The following is a 17,996-nucleotide window of genomic DNA, read 5'->3' on the forward strand; positions in this document are numbered from 1 at the left end:
GTGTGATTTTACTTTGGGACTAAATAGCTGGGGGATGGGGCAGAACAGAAAACCCAAATAACAAACAGGCTCCCCATGTTACACGGGTGGGCCTCAATTATATAAGAAACGTAGCCTCAGAGCGAGCTACTATACACTGTTGCTCCGGGTTTCCCTGATTTCCCTCATTGTTGGTTGTAACCCAGAAGTACAACATGAAATAAACCCTTTCTTCCCCAGCTTGCTTTTGATCATGATGTTTATCACAGCAACAGAAAGCAAAGGGTGTCCTCCCATTGTCTGAGTCCTTCAATGTCCCCCTTGGTCTGTGCTCCTGAGTGAAGGGGCCGAGCTTAATTAAAGTAGTAGTTCATCTGACTGCCGGAGGAATTTGAGTTGCTGGAGTCCCCTAGAATCTCCTGCCCCAAGGATGCCAGATGGCTATTTATGACCACAATGCTTAGCTTCATCCTGGCTGGTGTGTATATTATAAACACACACCAACCCACTTCTGAAAGTGTTTCAGATGCATGCGTATGGGTATACCAAGAAAGTGCCCCTCAGTTTCAATATTTTCATTAGTCAGCCATAGGTTCCACGTACAGATTTATCTGTGCATTGAAAGCATCTGGGGGAAATGCATTTATATTGAACAAATAAAGACTTTCCCCCTCTCTTTGTTCACCACATATTATACATACAGCAGGTAATGTTCCTATAGTATTTACATTATATTATGCACTATAAGTAATACAGACTTTATTGAAAGTATATGGAGAATACATGTAGGTTATATGCAAATACTGTGTCATTTTATATAAGTGACTTGATATATATATTAGAGCTTGATGTTTGAGCAGGATCCTGGAACAAATTTCCCATGACAACAATGGCTACCTTGGCTTTCAAAAGAAAATGGTACATTTCATACTTTCCCCGCGTACCATTTAGAGTACTGTAAGTGTAGTGGCAACGCTGGCATACACCCCTGTGAGGAAATGGTCTTCTCCTTTCACAGAGACTCAGAGAACCACCATCATCAAACCATTCGGATGGGGCAGAGCAGGGACAAGAACCTACAGTCTCAAGGGTTTAAGAAATGAGTTAAGAAATGTTAGTTAAGAAATGAGGTTATGATTTCCTGTGGACACAGGCTCCTGTGCATCCCGTGTGCTTCTGAGAGCTTGGGAGGATGACTCTTCAGTGACATGAGGACAAATAACGTGAGAAAATAAGGCCTTGGGAAGTAGGGCTTTGTGAACGACCAAGCGCACAAGTTGACCGGGTTTCCAGCAATGGCGAGTCGGTCAGCCACTCAACCTCTCCAGCTTCATTTTTGCCGTCTTTATAATGAAACACTAGAGTCCCATGCCTTCCGGGATTCTGGAGGAGCTGACTTACAAAAATAGAACTGACCGGTGGCTGACCAATAGAAACACTGAATGTCTGGTGAAATGAGATCACTAGTAGTTAGGAGGACCTAAGTCGAAAAGGAAGATTTAACATTATCCTGTTTGTCGTGGAAACTTGTAAACCACGGAAAGGAAATTCTTCTTAAAATTTGCGTGAAAATAGGTGTTTTCTTCTCTGTTGGGCTGCAGTCATCATCTTTGCTGAGCCTTTTTCTCCCAGTATTTGGTAAATAATTCCTATTTATCAGGTTACAGTGGGAACCTAGCTTTGCCATACTTTAGCTCTGAACTCCCCAGCTGCTAGCCCGGTATTTTCTGCAATATTCTGTGGAGAAGGTGCCAGTGGGAACCTGTGGCCAGAGCTTCCATTTCTGCATGCTGGACAGCTCAGGCCTGCCTCGCCCTTTCCAATCATTGTCGTTTTCACGGATACTGCTCCACATGGCTGGGACATGTGTTGACAGATCTCTGGCTGCGAGCCCGCTTTGCTCATAGAGGTCCAAGACCTGTCATAACTGTATTTTCTCTGGGGGTGAAGAGTAATTGGGTTAAACTGGGCAGCATTGGTCTCTGACTACACCAGTGGCCTGGTCTGGCTTGGGCCTCTGTGAGCCGCAGGCAGGAATGAGCAGCGCAGTTAGGTGTCCTCTGGCTGTCCTGGGACTACTTCAGCTCATACTTGGGGGCCATTGTGTGGTCATTTCTAGCGGAAGGTGGGGTTCGTGGGCTTAGGAAAGCATCTGCATATTTGGGGGACTCAAAGGAGCTGCTAGGAAGCCAAGCTGGATCAAATCATAACCAAATTGATGGCCACGCACAGATTTTGATAGGAATGGATGGGAGCACAGACATTCAGTGATGTCTGCAAATCCAAGCTTAGGAGGTACTGTGTGGGAGGGGGTGTTGGGTGACATTGTCGAGTGGAAATGAGGAGGTTGACTCTGGTGATGATGCAAAGTGTTTGTGGCTGAAATGTCACGTGTTTTGGTGAACAGGCAGTCCAGGCAGTCTTTCTCAACAGTAAACTCTATGAGTGTCTTGATTATCTAAAAGTAAATAAAGATAAAAACACAAATGCGTGCCTTTAACTGTCCAAATAAATCCATTTCTTCTTTTTTCCCCTAGATAGCATTAACTATTGGTACCGCCATCTAACGTATCATTAAGTTGTGAAAAGGGAAACGGTAAAGAACAGAAGGGGTTATACCCCAACACGTTTGTTCTCCTGTGTGCCTTTGCTATTGTTCTATTGAGACCTCTGCTCACATTCCACACAGACAACCTTTGACCTTGGTCTCTCAGCCCCTCAGCTTTATGATCCCACAAGGTCGGCATAGAAACAAAAAGATGCTGGAGTGCCAAGGGCACCGGGGAATTCACCTCTGCTGAAGATCGCCTCCTCCTCTGACTGGCAGGACCTCTGTCCCTCCACTCTGGAGGCCTCGCTGCTGCGTGGTTGCCTGAGAACAGGTGAGATGCCCAGCTAGGAGGAGCATTTACCTAGTCACCCACAGCCTGCCAGAAGTAAAATAATCCCCCGAGATGTGGAGAATAAACAGCAGTCAGGCACCAGAGGTTTGTGGGGTAAAGGTATTGTTTTTGCAAAGCGCTTAGACTAGGTATGCATAGCCACATGCTAAGCCAGCAGGAGAGGGTGGTGGGTGGGTGCCCCTTGCCTTCTTTTCAGGAACTTCAGTTGGAACATGAGGAAGTACATCTCTGGGCTACGAGAGAAGGGAAGTCTTCAACACCCAATAATTTTTAGATTATGAGTTGACATATTAATGACTCCCCAGATGGGCCAAGTTTCCATTGGGACTTATGTATGAGTCACCAACTTAGTAAGAGAGCCCAGCGTCCTCAGTGGGTGTCAAATTTGTTCCCAACTCACTAATCCTCCGGAGTCAAACTCTCTCTTCCAGGGAAAGGCTGTCCCAGGAGAAGGGATGAATCACTCTAATCGGATTGACACAGCAAAGACCCCAAGTCACGGCTGACCCATGAAGAGCCAGCTAAGCATGATTCAATCCTAAATTAGGATGCGGAAGGAGCAGAGGAACAGCCCAAACGTGCTCTGGTCTAAGCATCTACCTGCTCCCGTGCATCTCCACGGAGCCTTTGGGTGGACACATTCGTGCCCTTCAATGAGGCTCTCCGTCATCACGTGGCCTTTCCTTATGCTCGGCCACGTGTAGGCTGTCAAACTAAATGAAAGGGAAGAGAAATCCCGCGCTAGATCAGTAGATAAGGAGGCCTGAGGGTAAGCCACGTGGGCCGCACTCCTACCGTACAAGCCGGCAACTGCGTCACTAAACCTCTGGAACCGGCCGTAGAATTGAGCTGGTGCCTGAGGGGGAGGAGTTGTGTGTTCGTTGTCTGTGATGATGATGTTCCACAGATGTTCCTGACCTGCTCACTCTGTACACCCTCCCTCCGGAGGCTTAGTCACCGCTGTGGAGGGCTCAGTTACCATACACACCGTCTGCAAATGCCCAATTCCAGATCCTTAGGTCAACAGTCTCTCCTAAGCTGCGCTTCACTCAACAAACACGGAGAGAGAACCTGCTGTGCGAGGCCCTCACCAAGCCAACGGACAACACAGGGAAGTGGGGCCGGCTGGCACGGCTCAGGTAAGGTCTAGCTACCGCTGACTTTATTTTTTTCCCCGTCAAACTTGAAGTAATAAAAACAGCAATAATAACTTGTGAAAACTCTGCCATTTTGGAGGAGTTCAACACATTACTTCCTTCCAAATGCTCAATATAAAATGCCTTTTGACCCCCAGACACACATCACATTATGCTTTAGTTTGAGTGAGTCCATTTTAGCTCATAAACTCTAACGCGATGTTATTAAGAGAGGCAGGAGTGTTTAGGTGATGATTAAGGGACCTGCACTCATAAATGGGGTCAGCAAGCATATGAAAGGGTTTAGGGGAAACCATAGTGTCCTCCTTGTCTTTCCCTTCTTTTATCATGTGAGGTGTGCTGCTTTCCCCATCCAGAAGGAAGGCACCCCCCTGGAACCAGAGACCGGACCCTCGCCAGACAGCCCCTGCAGACCCCTGAACCACGAACTTCTCAGTCTATAGAAACAAGAGAAACAAGATTCTCCTTATAAATTTACCAGTCCCGATTGGTTCTGACATTTCCCTCATGCAGAGCAAGCCAGGCTCAGGCATAACCCCAGTAAACCTCTGGCTGGTGTCAGAGAAACATAAGTACCCATGAAATGCCCGCTCTATTAAATTTCCTTTCTTTCTTACATTTTAATTACTTGATTACAATGTGTCATGGGGAAATGCTTGTTAGAATTATACCAAAGGTTGGGATACATGAGATTTAGATGAGGACTTCTGATATGATCTTCTTGGTGACGTTGAAATGTGAACACAGTCCTGTGCCCGTACCGTTGAACTACATCCCTGTTGGGATGTGGCATTCACGCTTCACGGTATCTTCTTCTAACAGTTGATCTGAAAACACCGAAGTCTTGCCTTCTTTCCTGGTGTGTGTCCATCTTCCAGACAGGTAAGGCTGGGTCCCAGGATAGTCCTAGTCCTTATGTGGCTCTCCACATGGCAGCAGTAACAGCACACTTCCTGAGGGAGGCGCTAGACCCAGGGCCCAATCTTGGATTCTCAATCTCCTCCTTTGCTTTGGATGCAAATTATCTCATCCTTTTAAGTAACAGCAAATATTGTTTGTGTCTGTTTTGAAGCAGTCATTCAGAATGACATGGAGCTTTGCCAGAGTCCAGCTAAACACATTTCATCAGACCATTTTTCTTAGGGAGGTGTTTTTCCTCACACAAAATTAGCTATAATTAAAATTGTGGAGAGATTTTCCGACGATGTCACAGCCTTTTAGAAGACAGAGATTATGAACTTTTTTCAAAAAAAAAAAGCAATTTATAATGCTAGTAATTTTCTCCCTCTATCCTGTTATTATAAGGCTAGTGGTTGTGGGTTTATTTATTTATTCTTTTTTTTTTTAAAAAAGAACCTAGCTCCAGTCTCTGTAGAGCTCACATAATGGCCTGTCTCTAACTTCAGCCCATTGCCATGGAAGTAATTATGCTGGTCACTCAGGCAGGCAATTTGCTACAGAATCAAAGAGGAAGCAATTGGGTTCAAAAGGAAAAACAGTCCGTACATGGAGCCCGCTGACGAGGGGAGGGTGGAGAAGACACCAATGTACGTGGAAGGGTGCTGTGAACACAGATTCTAAAATGAAATATCATCCGAGCGAGATGGTAGTATTTGAAGTGAATAAAATAATTATCAGAGTCCATGGTCAGAGGGTTCTGAATGAATAGCTCTCTATAGCAGCTTACATTTCACATAGCAATACTTCAAGTGAATCATTTCATTTCTTTCAAGAAGCCCTGGGAAAGAAGTCAAAGATCCCATGCTTTTGACGTGACTTAGGTCAGCTTGCCCTGTCTCTCTGGTTTGAGGAATATTTAACCCCAAACTTCTCCCCCAAGCATATCAAAATCTACACTAGAAAAAAAAATCATCAAATAGTCTTGAGGTCAAGAATCAAGTGTGCTTGGACTAAAGCATCAAATGTACTGTCATACAAGCTCCGTGGAATCCACAGTCAGGAGACCCCGGTTCAAACTGGAGCTCTGTTCCTTCGCTACTGTGAGAACACAAACAACCTCAACCATAGGGTTATCCCAGTGACCAAGGGAGACAGTGAAGGACGAGGAGGAGGTCCTTAAAATGACAGTGCTTTCCAAGCCTGCTTACAGTTATTTCGGATGTTGGCTGCCCCCTTTCCCCTATCCCCACCCCCCTCACCCCACAATACCTACAGAATACAACCCTTTACTAGCAGTCTGCTTTTGTTGATGCTGCTTTGGTTTGGCTTGAGGTTTTGGTTTTGATTTTGGCTTTTCGTGATAGAGTTTCTCTATGTAGCTCTGGCTGTCCTGGATAGACCAGGCTGGCCTCAGTCAGGTTAGAGATCCGCCTACCCCTGCCTCCTAGATGCTGGGATTTAAGGCATACACCACCATGCCCAGCTGACTGTCGCCAATCTGTAAAAGGGCATCAGAAGCTTCGCAGCAGGGAATAAGGTGCAGTCTGCAGAGGAGCAAAGGGCATCTGGGAACGAAGGGTAGGAGCACTCCGGTTTTCTGCTATATAGGTGCAGAGCTAGGCATGAAGGGTGTCGTTCTGTGACCCCATGGTGTGGTTGGGAGGCGGTGGAGTCTTTAAAAGGTAGGGGCCTCTGCTGACCAGTAGGGGCATACCCTTCTTTCTCTTTTTCAGTCCAGTCATGGAGTAAATGGATGAGATTCTCCCACCATACCCTCCCTACCACTGATCCAAACCGTTAGAGCCAACTGGACACAGACAGAAATCTCTATGACTATGAGACAAAATAAAGCAAACCTTTCTTCCTTATAAGTTGATTAACTGAGGAATTTTGTCATAGTACTGGACAGCTAATGAACGCACGAAGTTCAACCTGGAAACTCAAGTTGGAGACGAACGATGGGAGGCCTGGGTCCTGCAACAATCTGGTCATGTGACTTCAGGCTATTTCTTCACTTACTTGGTTACTCATTCAGACAGGGTGTAGAGACAGAGAATCTGGAGTCAGGCCTTCTGAGTTCCGATCTCGATTCCTCAAATGACTTGAGAGGTTATCGCAAGATAACTGCAAATACACGCCGGTGTTTATTTAGCATTTATGAATGCCAAGGCTGTTCCAGATGCCATCCAGGTATTAACCCAGGCCGTCCTTGCGATCAGTATATGAGCTGAACCCAGTTAAGCTGCCTGCTAGCTCCTCAAAACAGAGAGGAAAGCGAGACCCAAAGTGTGTCAGTGGCCAGACAGAGCTCACTTGGTTTGTGGGTGCTACTGTGGGTTGTACTGGATCCTATCGAAGAAACGCACACAGCTCAGAGACCACCCCACGGCTAACACACGAAGCACTGATAACCGTAGACTATTGCTCACCACAGAACTGTTGTGACAGTGGTCTTCTAAGACACAATCAGGACCGGCAACCTCCAGCCCTACTTCACACAGGTCGCAGAGCTCCTGTTCCTTGTGGTTCCAAGGACCAAGTGCAAAGGGTGAACGTGTAAAGACAGATGATGGGTGTGCTTTTGAGCATGCAAAATGAGACGGACTTACGATTGCTTCATTTTAGCAGCATCTGACATCATTTCCTCGTCAAGGAAAAATTCAACCCGAAAGATACATTTAACTACATTTTTGTACAAATCAACATCATCTGGTGTTGTAGCAAGTGTCTCAAATCTGTTCCATTGTTGGGGTGGGCCAAAAACCCCAACTCGGGTGTAATGCTTGGCCTGGTGCATTCACTCTGGCCCTGCTGTCCTAGCTCTGGAGACTGCCTGGAACGTGTAACACCTGTTCTTCCACGGTGTAGTTTTTAGGGTCTCGCACTTTGGGCTTGCGCCCTCACTCTGCTAATTGGGTGCTCATTCATAAAAACTGTATTGCAGAGACTCCAGCAAAGGAAGCTTTCGTCAGTGCTTTCCTGACTATGTTATCCACCACCCTGGCGTAACCTGTGCTGTCGGTTTTGAATTGTAAATATCCCAGGGCAGATGAAGCAGTGACCTGTACACCTTTGTAATCCAAAAACAAACAAGATGCATACCATGAATGTGACAGGTTATGTGATGGCGCTAAAGAATGCCGCGGCTGTTTTACCACAGAGGCAGAGCGCTAAGAGAGACAGCACCACAGCAGTGTGCCACTAATTTGATTAGGTGGGTGTTTCCCAAACTACTGTGACCCAAAGCCTAGGATGGACATTTACTGCTGTGTTACTTTAGACAAATGGATTAAACTCTTGCACTATCGCTTCTGTGTGTAAAATGGAGAACAGGCGAATGGAAAAGCGCTTACGAAGGTTATTACTTCATGAAACCCTCACAAGCTCGGCAGAGGAAACGCCACCCACTTTTCAATCTCACGAAGAAGCATTCAGCTTCATGGCTAGCCCGTCTAAGGTCTCCCCATTGGTAAGCGGCAAAGCGGAAACTCACACACACCTCAAATACAAAAGTTTTATAAATTTTGGCTCTTTCCTCTTCTCCAAAGACTGAAGATAAAGAAGGACTGCCACTGAGTATAAGAAACTTACGCAGTGCGTGTCAGATCTCATGACCACTCAGCCCTGTCTTTATCCTCAATGTCTTTAACTCTGGACCCGAGATTTCATGATGCCTGCATTTGCAGGTCAGTGTTCAGAGAGCTTCTCAATATTAATTTCAAAGGAAACCAATGCCAAATAGACTTTAAAGGTCAGAGTGTGTCTTGTCCTCTTCCTCCCCCTGCCATGCGCAGCCTTGGCAGCCTTCAGTAAGACGAATACAGGGCAGAGAATTCAGTCCTAACAGTTTAGCAGGTCATCAAGGGGGGAGATGGTCCCCAGAGGGACTTTATCTAAGGGGGCTTGGCACAGAAATTCAGGCATGAGTCAGAACATTCTATTTCTCCCAAAAGTTATACTCCCAGAGAAGCTGCTGTCACAACCAGAGCCACTGGGGACTGTGGTATTCGACCAGCACCCCCTGGCTGGGTAGCCACCCACACGGGAATATCTCCTATGTGCTTTCCTGCCTTACCTTTCAGAGCAATGCCTTAAGTCATTATACCATAAAGTCCTGACATTTGTCAAAGCATCTCAGGGGCCCCTCCACCTACTTCTGCCATCTAATTGTGAGGCTTCCTCACATCCACACAATAGCTGAGAGAGCCCCTCAGGTGACAAACTTCTCCTAGGCTGTACCTTCGGTCCCTTCCCCCAAAGACTGCCCAGGTTGTCCATTAATCCGGCGTTAGAAGAGACGCCATCTATCAAGTTACGTTTTTAACGTACAGAACACTACTGCCCCCACAAAGCGCGGCAAGCAAAACCAGAAGAGTGTTAGGAAGTTTCATCAAGAGACAGTGTTGCTTCTTCTCGTCCCTGGCTTTCAGAAAAAGCTAAAATTATCCCTGGCTCCTCCAAGCGTTCTTTGCAGCCCCATATGGCTCATGTGCTAGTAATCTAGCAACTCATCAATCTGTTTACATACCGATTTATGTTTAGGTTGATATTTGACTCTCAGAGCCGTTGCCTTGCAAAGGCTTTAGAAATGACTGCTTTGCGGTAATAGAATAGATGTCGCACTCAATGGAAACTAGTAATCATTCAACTGCACATCGGGGGCCCCTTTCTTTATATTTACACACACACACATCGCATGTTTATACACAAGCACAAGATCGGGTTGTGTCAGAGTCCCTGACATTGACAGCTACGTCAAATACTGTGTGCTGATTTGCGAAGTGGCAACTCGAGCTCTGGATATAAACAGCCTCACATAAAAATGCATGTACGCTAAATATATCACTATCAATATACACATAAAATTGTGCAGTTACTGTCTCTCTGTACTTGTTTTTATCTCTTGGTATATGTCATGGTGGTATTTAAAATTTGCCAAGAGACATCAACAGTGATTGAAATAGTCTTTTTTTCCCATACTATAGTACCACAGAATCTTAAAGTCGGGTGAGACTTTAAGAGTTATTTGTTCTCACCTCCAAGAATATACAAGAATCCCCTCCTTTGCACACATACCAGGTGGTGATGTGTATGCTTGCATGCCCTTTGTGATGGGAGACTCACTTCTCCACGCGGCTAAATGTTGATTAAATCTTTCTTATTATCAAGGCAGTATTTTCCCTATCTGACAGAAACGAAACCTGTCTTCCTTGTCAGACTAGATCCTTTATATTTTCCACTTAGTTGTGTGCCCAGCTCAGGTGTTGCAGCATTGCTCGGCTGGCCTTGGCTTGCTTGTTGCAAGAAAGAAGGGCAGAGGGAGGTGTGGCGGAGGGAGGAGGCAGTGAGAGGAGGGGAAGGAAAGAGTGTAGGAAGGAGGAACAGTCTCCATGCTGTAGCCACTACAATTTAGAAAGAGCTGGTCTTGTCTTGAAGATTGAACACGGCTATTTTCAACTAGCCATTCTTCAGTTATAGGATACTTGCTGCAGACACTATGATCTCCTGGATATTAGATCTGAGTGAGGTACACCCTACATGTTCAACCACGGTATGTAGCTATGTTCGGAACGTTCCTGAAGTCAAGTCTTTGTTTCCTTTGGTACACATTGCCAAACACACGCTCCACCCAGTTTGGTTTGTTTATTTGTTTGTTTTTCGTGAGTTGCTTAGATGTCATGATTTCCCATTCTATACATATGTCTTCTTCGCTAGAACTTCACTACCCACCCTCCCTGCTGGCCACATGGGCTTTCCTCTCTGGACTTCAAGTGTCCAGACTGTTAGTTGCCATCTCGACTCCAACTCTGACGTAGATCACCAGAGCATCTCCTTCTAGAACTTCTAGAACTTCTGGACTAAGCCCCATGGAGCATATATCAGAGATATATTACCATATATCTTTGAGATTATAAATGATAAGCCACATATACTAAAACTGGGGCAAACATTTCATCAATTTTCATGCTAGGAAACAAGAAGAGAAAGTCAGTTTAGAGAGAAAAGGGAATGGCGGATGAACAACCAGAAAGAAGAGAAACAGATGCTGTGGGGAGAAAGGAAGTGAAGAGTGGAGGCTGCCTCCGTCTGGCTTTTCTGCTTGGGTTTTGTTCCAGGTAGACAGCCACCAGCCACAGACCCTCATGGACTCTCACACCGCACTGTGTGCATGGTCTGCTTGAACATATTCGCACACATGTGAATGCCAGAAGTCAGCGTTGTGTGTCTTCAATGTTCTCCACAGTGTGGTTGGAGACAGGATCTCTCACCGAACCTAGAACTCACTGACTCAGCCAGACCAGTAAGACACGGGGATCCTCTTAGCTCTGCCTCTATAGCACTGGCAAGGCAGGCATGTGCCGCTGTGCCCAGATCTTCAATAGGTACCTGGAGTTCACCCTCAGGCCCGCATGCGTGTTCAGTAAGCACTTTGCAGCCTGAGCCATCTCCCCAGCCTACCTACTGACTTTTATATTTCAGAAAACAAGAATCCTTATTTCTACTGATTTTGATTGCTATGTTGTTTTATTCATGTGAAATCAATTATCTATTTGTTCATCGTTTTGGTGCCTCAGAATTTCAGATTGGTATCTCATGATGTCTCTCTTCTTACTTGCAAGCAATATACTTTAAACTATTCAGGCCAGTGCCTGCGTGAAGAAGGAAGAGGAAACAGAGTATGACTTGGACTTCATTAAGCCCATTATGAGCTCTCAAGTTATCTTGGTAGCTACAAAAATTTACAGGTGGTCTATCTAATTGTCCAGACTGAAATTTTAGGAGCGAAGGGAACTTCTTACTTTTGGTCTTCTGTTTCTCGTTGTTCCATGACTCTAGACATATTCCTGTTCTCTCAGCGCGCATTCTTATTGATCTTGGTTCAATCTTGCTTTCGTCTGGAAATCACGTTTTTGTTGTGCATGAAGAAAATGCCAGTCACACAGGAGTGAGGACAGTTGTCCTCGCACGTGCGGCTTAACCCGAGTATGTGATTACCCCTCTTCGTTTCCAGAGTCTTTACTCTATATCTTTTCTTTCTGCAGTGTAGAAAGCTAGGAACAACTCTACCAAGCCGAATTTTTTAATTTAAAAGTACCGTTAAAAATAAGGATTCACTTTTTAAAAACTCATGAAGTCTGACTACACACACACATACACACACACACACACAGACAGACAGACAGACAGACAGACAGACACACATACACATACAGACAAAACACAGCTATAACGGCAGCAAATCATTATTCTGAGTTTGCCTTACGTTAGGCTATAAGTTAATTGCCTGCAACATCTCATGTAAGTCCCAATAACTTACAAGTTTCTGGTTAGTAATTATAATTATTAATTTAATTGCTACCGATTTTATTTTATTTATAATTTATAAAAGCATTATAATTTATAAATCATTTTGCTTATAATTGCTAGAGATTCGTACTTGTCATAAATCAGCATTTTCATTTATTCTCATTTTCAGATAAAGACAGAGCACTTACATATTATGGTTTGCCAAAGGTACATAGTAAAAGATGTGAGAGCAGAGACCAGTCCCGTCATGATTCCCCTCCTAAACAAACAAGGCCTCCAACACTGCCTCTCTTAACCACAGTGTTCATGAGGCATCAGTTATGGGTGCTACTGTTGCTATTATTACGTTGTTTATTTCGTTAAGACCTCAGCATTCATCCGTGGCCCAGAGAAAGTTGACTATGTCATGATCCAATGGCTCCTTAAAAGCCCTAACCACCAGTTTGCTAAGTCGGTGACTGACCAGCACAAATTCTCACATTCCTCGGGGGTTTGTTCAGTATCACTTTTAGAAGTTGATTGTTCAGTGCAAGCACATTGCTGCATTGAAATAGTGCTTTTCAAATGACCAAATCACAAAAAGTACTCTGCAATACAACTGAAATAGTAAAATCCAAGCTTACTATAAATTTACAGCACTTGCTTTTACCTACACTTTTTTCCTTCTTAAAATCTGTTCAGAAATAATTACAGCCACATCATTAGAGTACATCCATACTGAAGGTATGCATTGTCAAGGTCCAATAATTATTTTATATAGATTTTTGACTAAAATTGACTTAGTGTATTCACCTTTATTATTATTGTTCATTTATATTCATCTATTATGATATACGCATGTAACAGACATACTGAGGTAAGTAAAAATATTTGGTTGTGAGATGTTGAAAAACTCTATGCCCCGGGGTGATCAGGTAGAATGGTGGGAAAGACTGAATGAGATCCTAAAGTGCATTTGCTAATTTACATTTCTAAGACGACTCCCCAAGAAAACCGATGCTCCGGAGGAAAAGATGGTTCGGGCTCACAGCTGCAGAAGTTTCGGGCCATGGTCTTTTGACAGCATTGCCTTGAGTGAGCTGCAGCACCCTGCGAGAGAGCTTTCTGTAGACTGAAGCTGCTCCCCTCAGACAACCGGGAGAGAGAAAGAGGAAGGCACAAAGACAAGATGTACCCTTCAAAGGCACACTCCACACTACAACCTATTTCTTCAGTCAGGCCTATGTAATCCACGGACATGGCTGGTGTCCCTGTGATCCAGTCCCCTCTCACAGTCCTGCCAGCTTCAGACACATGAACCTTTTGGAGGTTGCTTTCTATTCGAACTATAACAGGGGCTAAGCTGAACTTCACTAAGAGAATGCCTGCTTTTGTATGAGTACAGAGGGAAGGCAGGTTGAACTGATGATGAACCTGAAATTTGTAGTAAGGTTAAGAATGACCCTAGAGTGTCACAAACCTGTGGTCCAACAGCCTGAAGCAAGGAGATCAAGTTCAAGGCCAGGCTGGGCTACAGAGTAAGTTTTAGGCTAGCCTGTGTCATTTAGCAAGATCCTGTCTCAAAAAAAAAAAATCAAAAAGAACTGGGGTTATAGTTTAACAACAGAGCATTTGCCTGGTATACATGAGACCCTGAGTTCCAACCTCGGTGTTTCAAAAGAGGAGAAAGAGGAGAAGGAAGAAGAGGAGGAAGAAGAGGAGGAGGAAAGAACGTCTTAATATAGCTATATTAACTAAGAAACATGGGTAGCTCCCCATCACCAAAGTTAATGAGAAAAGTTTATTGAAACTTAATGAAGATGAAGTTTGTTAGTAAACACTACTCATAGGCGCTTACTCAGCTATTAAAGAGCGTGTGCGGGCGAGTTGTATGTCAACTTGACACAAGCTGGAGTCATCTGAAAGGAGGGAGCCTCACCTAAGAAAATGCCTCCCTAAGATCAGGCTGTAGGGCATTTCCTTAATTAATGATTGATGGGGTGAAGGGAGGGCCCAGTTCACTGTGGGTGATGCTGTGCCTTGTCTGATGGTCCTGGGTTGTCTAAGAAAACAGGCCTAGCAGGTCCTGAGGAACAAATCAGCAAACAGCATTCCTCCATGGCCTCTGCATCAGCTCCCGCCTCAGGTTCTAGCCTTGCTCGGGCGGGCTCCTGTTCTGACTTTCTTCAGTGACGGACCACAGTCTGGAAGTGTAAGCCCAATAAACCCTTCCTTCACCGGCTTGCTTGGTCTTGGCATTTCATCACAGCAAGAGTCCCCCAAGCTAGGGCAGAGCAGTTACCCACGGTTTGAAGAGGGGCTCTTCCAACACACACAAGTGACCTGCTCTGAAAATTGCCGCAACCCTGGGAAATATTCCTGTAGCCAGCAGGATAACCTTAGGGCCCACTAAATTGATAGTGACTGCCATGTACTTATGTTCTTCCCCAGGGCCTCAGTGAAAGAGACTTCGTTTTAATTTCCACTCTGCAAATGTCCTCAGTGGGAATAATAACAGCCTCTGGCTGCAACGAGCCCATGTTTAACTGACAGGTCAGGGCCTGACTGATGGCCGACTGTGGAAACATTCTCTCTCTTCTTCCTGGGGGTCCCCAAAGTTTTTCGGGCTCCAAGTATAAGGATTTAAATGTGCACATACTTCCTAGACGGAATGTCATAAAACCAAGGTAGATGCATATACAGAATTCTCCACACAAATGTTCCTGGCTCTGTTAATACTCAGTCCAAATGGGAAAGATCTCAATCTCCTTCAATGGTTGGTTGGAAGACCGTTATACACTCATTATATGTTATACACTCATTGCAACGGAACTGAGCAACACAAAAGGAACTAATGATTGGTACACAGATTGATTTCATGTGTGCTATGCTAAATAAAAAAGCCAGTCACAGAAGCCTATGCACTGTGTGCAGACAGACAGAGGGGAACAGGAAAGGCAGAAATCCAGTCAGGAGCTACCAATGGCCAGAATCAGGTTGTACAAATCTCCACCTAAAATGGCACAGGGGACTTGGGAATGAAATGGAACCATTCTGTTATTTGATCACGCCCGTGTTCACACAATAATATACTGACTAAATTTTCAATACCCATATACCAAGAAGAATAAATTTTAGTATCGTGAATTGCTTCTAAGATCTGAAGAATTTTTTAAAATCTTTTTTCCATTTTTTTTTTTTGGCAAAGAAAAGGAAAAAGTCCCAATTATATAGTTGCCCTTAACCTCTATAAATATCCAGGTAGCTTTTTCAACTGGGAATGACTAAATTGGTTAAATGAATAAGGAGTTAGGGTTGGACCATATCACACAGCAAGGCAGGCTGAGGGATATTCTGAAGCCACAGACAGCACTTGTTAGGACAGAAGTCCAAACTAGATCTCAAGAAGTTATGAATAACTATGTTCATAGCAGCATTGTTTGTCATAGCCAGAACCTGGAAACAACCTAAATTCCCCTCAACCTTAGAAGGGATAAGGAAAATGTGGAACACTTTTTACAATGGAGTACTACGCAGCAGAAAAAATAATAACATCTTGAAATTTACTGGCAAATGGATGGAGCTAGAAAACATCATATTGAGTGTGGTAACCCAGACCCGGAAAGACAGCTATCATATCTACTCGCTCATAAGTGGTTTTAGACATGAAACAAAAACAGCCTACAATTCACAATTCCAGAGAACCCAGACAACAATGATGACCCTAAGAGAGACATATATGGATCTAATCTACATGGGAAGTAGAAAAAGACAAGGTCTCCCGAGTAAATTGGGAGCATGGGGACCATGGGAGAAGGTTGAAGGGGAGGGGAGAGGTAGGGAGGGGAGCAGAGAAAAATGTATAATTCAATAAAATCGATTTAAAAAAAGAGGGAAAAAAAGAAGTCACGAATATATATATATGATGGTGATGCAACATCTAGTCCCTCTGGGATCCCTGTAATTGGCCTTTTAAAGAACTTTCTAGCTGGCATTGCAACCCTATGGTTGGGGATGTGGTTTGGCCAGATTGCAGGAGGGACAGGACTAGGATGTAAGACTTCTGATGTTGCCCTTGCTAGTCTGGTGATGGTGTTTAGATAATCCTGGAGCATACCAACCTTCCTTTGAGTCCATCATCAGAACAAAATAACCAGAGAGAGAGAGAGAGAGAGAGAGAGAGAGAGAGAGAGAGAGAATGCTTTTCTCTCCCTAGAAAGACAAATATTGGGATAGATGGTACTTTTCTGAAGAAAAGAAGCAGAGAGAAAATATCAGGTTTTTAAAATTTGATTTATTTAAAAAAAATTAGAGTGGTCAGGCTGGGTGACATAAAACCAAACATCTGATTCACAATGGGATGCTCCAGAGAGGCGCTGGGGTGCTTAGACCACACAGTGAAACTACAGAGGTATTTGGAATTTTCAGATAAGTTGTCCAATATTTCTCATGTATGTTGGGCTTTCAAAACTATTTGACTACACATATGTAAGTGAGACAGTAAAGGCGTGTAAAAGTTGGGCATCGGCACAAGCCCTTCAAGGTCTCATGAAATTCTGCTGGCGGCTATAAAACCACTAGATTTTCCCATATGAAAGAATGAGCAATAACTCAAGTGTCACCCACATCCTCCTGGTACGCTAGACCACTGCTGGATTGCCCAAGAAGCATAGGTCATGTAATGTTTTGGGTTGGCATAGGAACAGTCTTGGAAATTTTCAGAGCAGCCGGGTCAGAATGTCAGGACATTTACAATGGAGAAAATGCTTATAGTGGCTGCAGATAAATCACATGTCCTGGCTAGACCCTCTCCTCTCCTCTCTCTCTCTCTCTCTCTCTCTCTCTCTCTCTCTCTCTCTCTCTCTCTCTGGCACACTGCCTAGGAGTTTTGTGTGGTTCTGAGATAGTTGCACGAAACATATGTCATCTTTGCAACACGTCCCGGTTTGAACACTTTCCAACGTTCCACCGTGCCTGCGGGGAAGTCTGAGGCTCAGGAATGTGGGACACAGGGCTAGCAAATGTAGAGGGGAAATGGGAGCAGGGATGGGTCATGGGCTGTAGATATCTACATTGCAGTTCTTGCTCTGTCTCCCCCTTTACAGGCAGACTGCTGCCCACTGCGTGTTAGAGGCCCAGAAGAAAGGGCAGCAGTGGCATACATCTCTCCACACCTTCCCTCTTATCCAATGACTGCATTTCGTCCAGCCCTTACACTTGGGTTTTGCACAAACCTCAACTTTGTCTAGCACCCGCTGGCAGGAGGTTCACATCACAGAAGGAGGAATGAAGGAACGAAATGAGGAACATTCGGAAGACCTATCTTCCTTCCTTTTAATCAGGCCAGGGGGAAACCAGGCAAGGAATCAGAGAGAGGTGGGATGGGAGGAGGTCCCTGGCGAGTGCAAGAGAAAGAGGCCAGGGAACTTCTGGAGCCCCACAGGATGCCAGCCACGCCCCCAATGATGCATCTTGGTGCTCTCTGTCCCAGCTAATCTTCACCAGCTTTCACACTGAGCAAACCCGAGCATGGCTGCTGACACTGGCCACTGGGATACTCTGTAAGGTCCTCAGATACCTCCAACAAGTGCAGGCTTTTATAAGTCATTTTAAATTATACTACTTTTTTGGCTTAGTTTTTTTGTTGTTTTTCTATTTGGTTGGATTGGGTTTTGTTGGGGGGGGTTCTCATTTGCTCTGTCTGTCTATCTATCTATCTATCTATCTATCTATCTATCTATCTATCTATCTATCTATCTATCTATTTGAG

At 44.6% G+C, this 17,996-nt stretch overlaps 1 long non-coding RNA gene across 1 annotated transcript; it reads left to right on the forward strand.

Annotated features, from left to right (window-relative positions):
* The first annotated feature begins 2,472 nt into the window (after positions 1 to 2,472).
* Positions 2,473 to 8,633, forward strand: LOC125394050 (uncharacterized). Its single transcript, XR_007230064.3, has 4 exons — positions 2,473 to 2,861; positions 3,314 to 4,021; positions 4,862 to 4,921; positions 6,673 to 8,633. It is a non-coding gene; the product is annotated as an uncharacterized LOC125394050 (long non-coding RNA).
* Positions 8,634 to 17,996: the final 9,363 nt, after the last annotated feature.

This window comes from Myodes glareolus, chromosome 20 (assembly GCF_982192425.1).
Source record: "Myodes glareolus chromosome 20, mMyoGla1.1, whole genome shotgun sequence".
NCBI lineage: Eukaryota > Metazoa > Chordata > Mammalia > Rodentia > Cricetidae > Myodes > Myodes glareolus.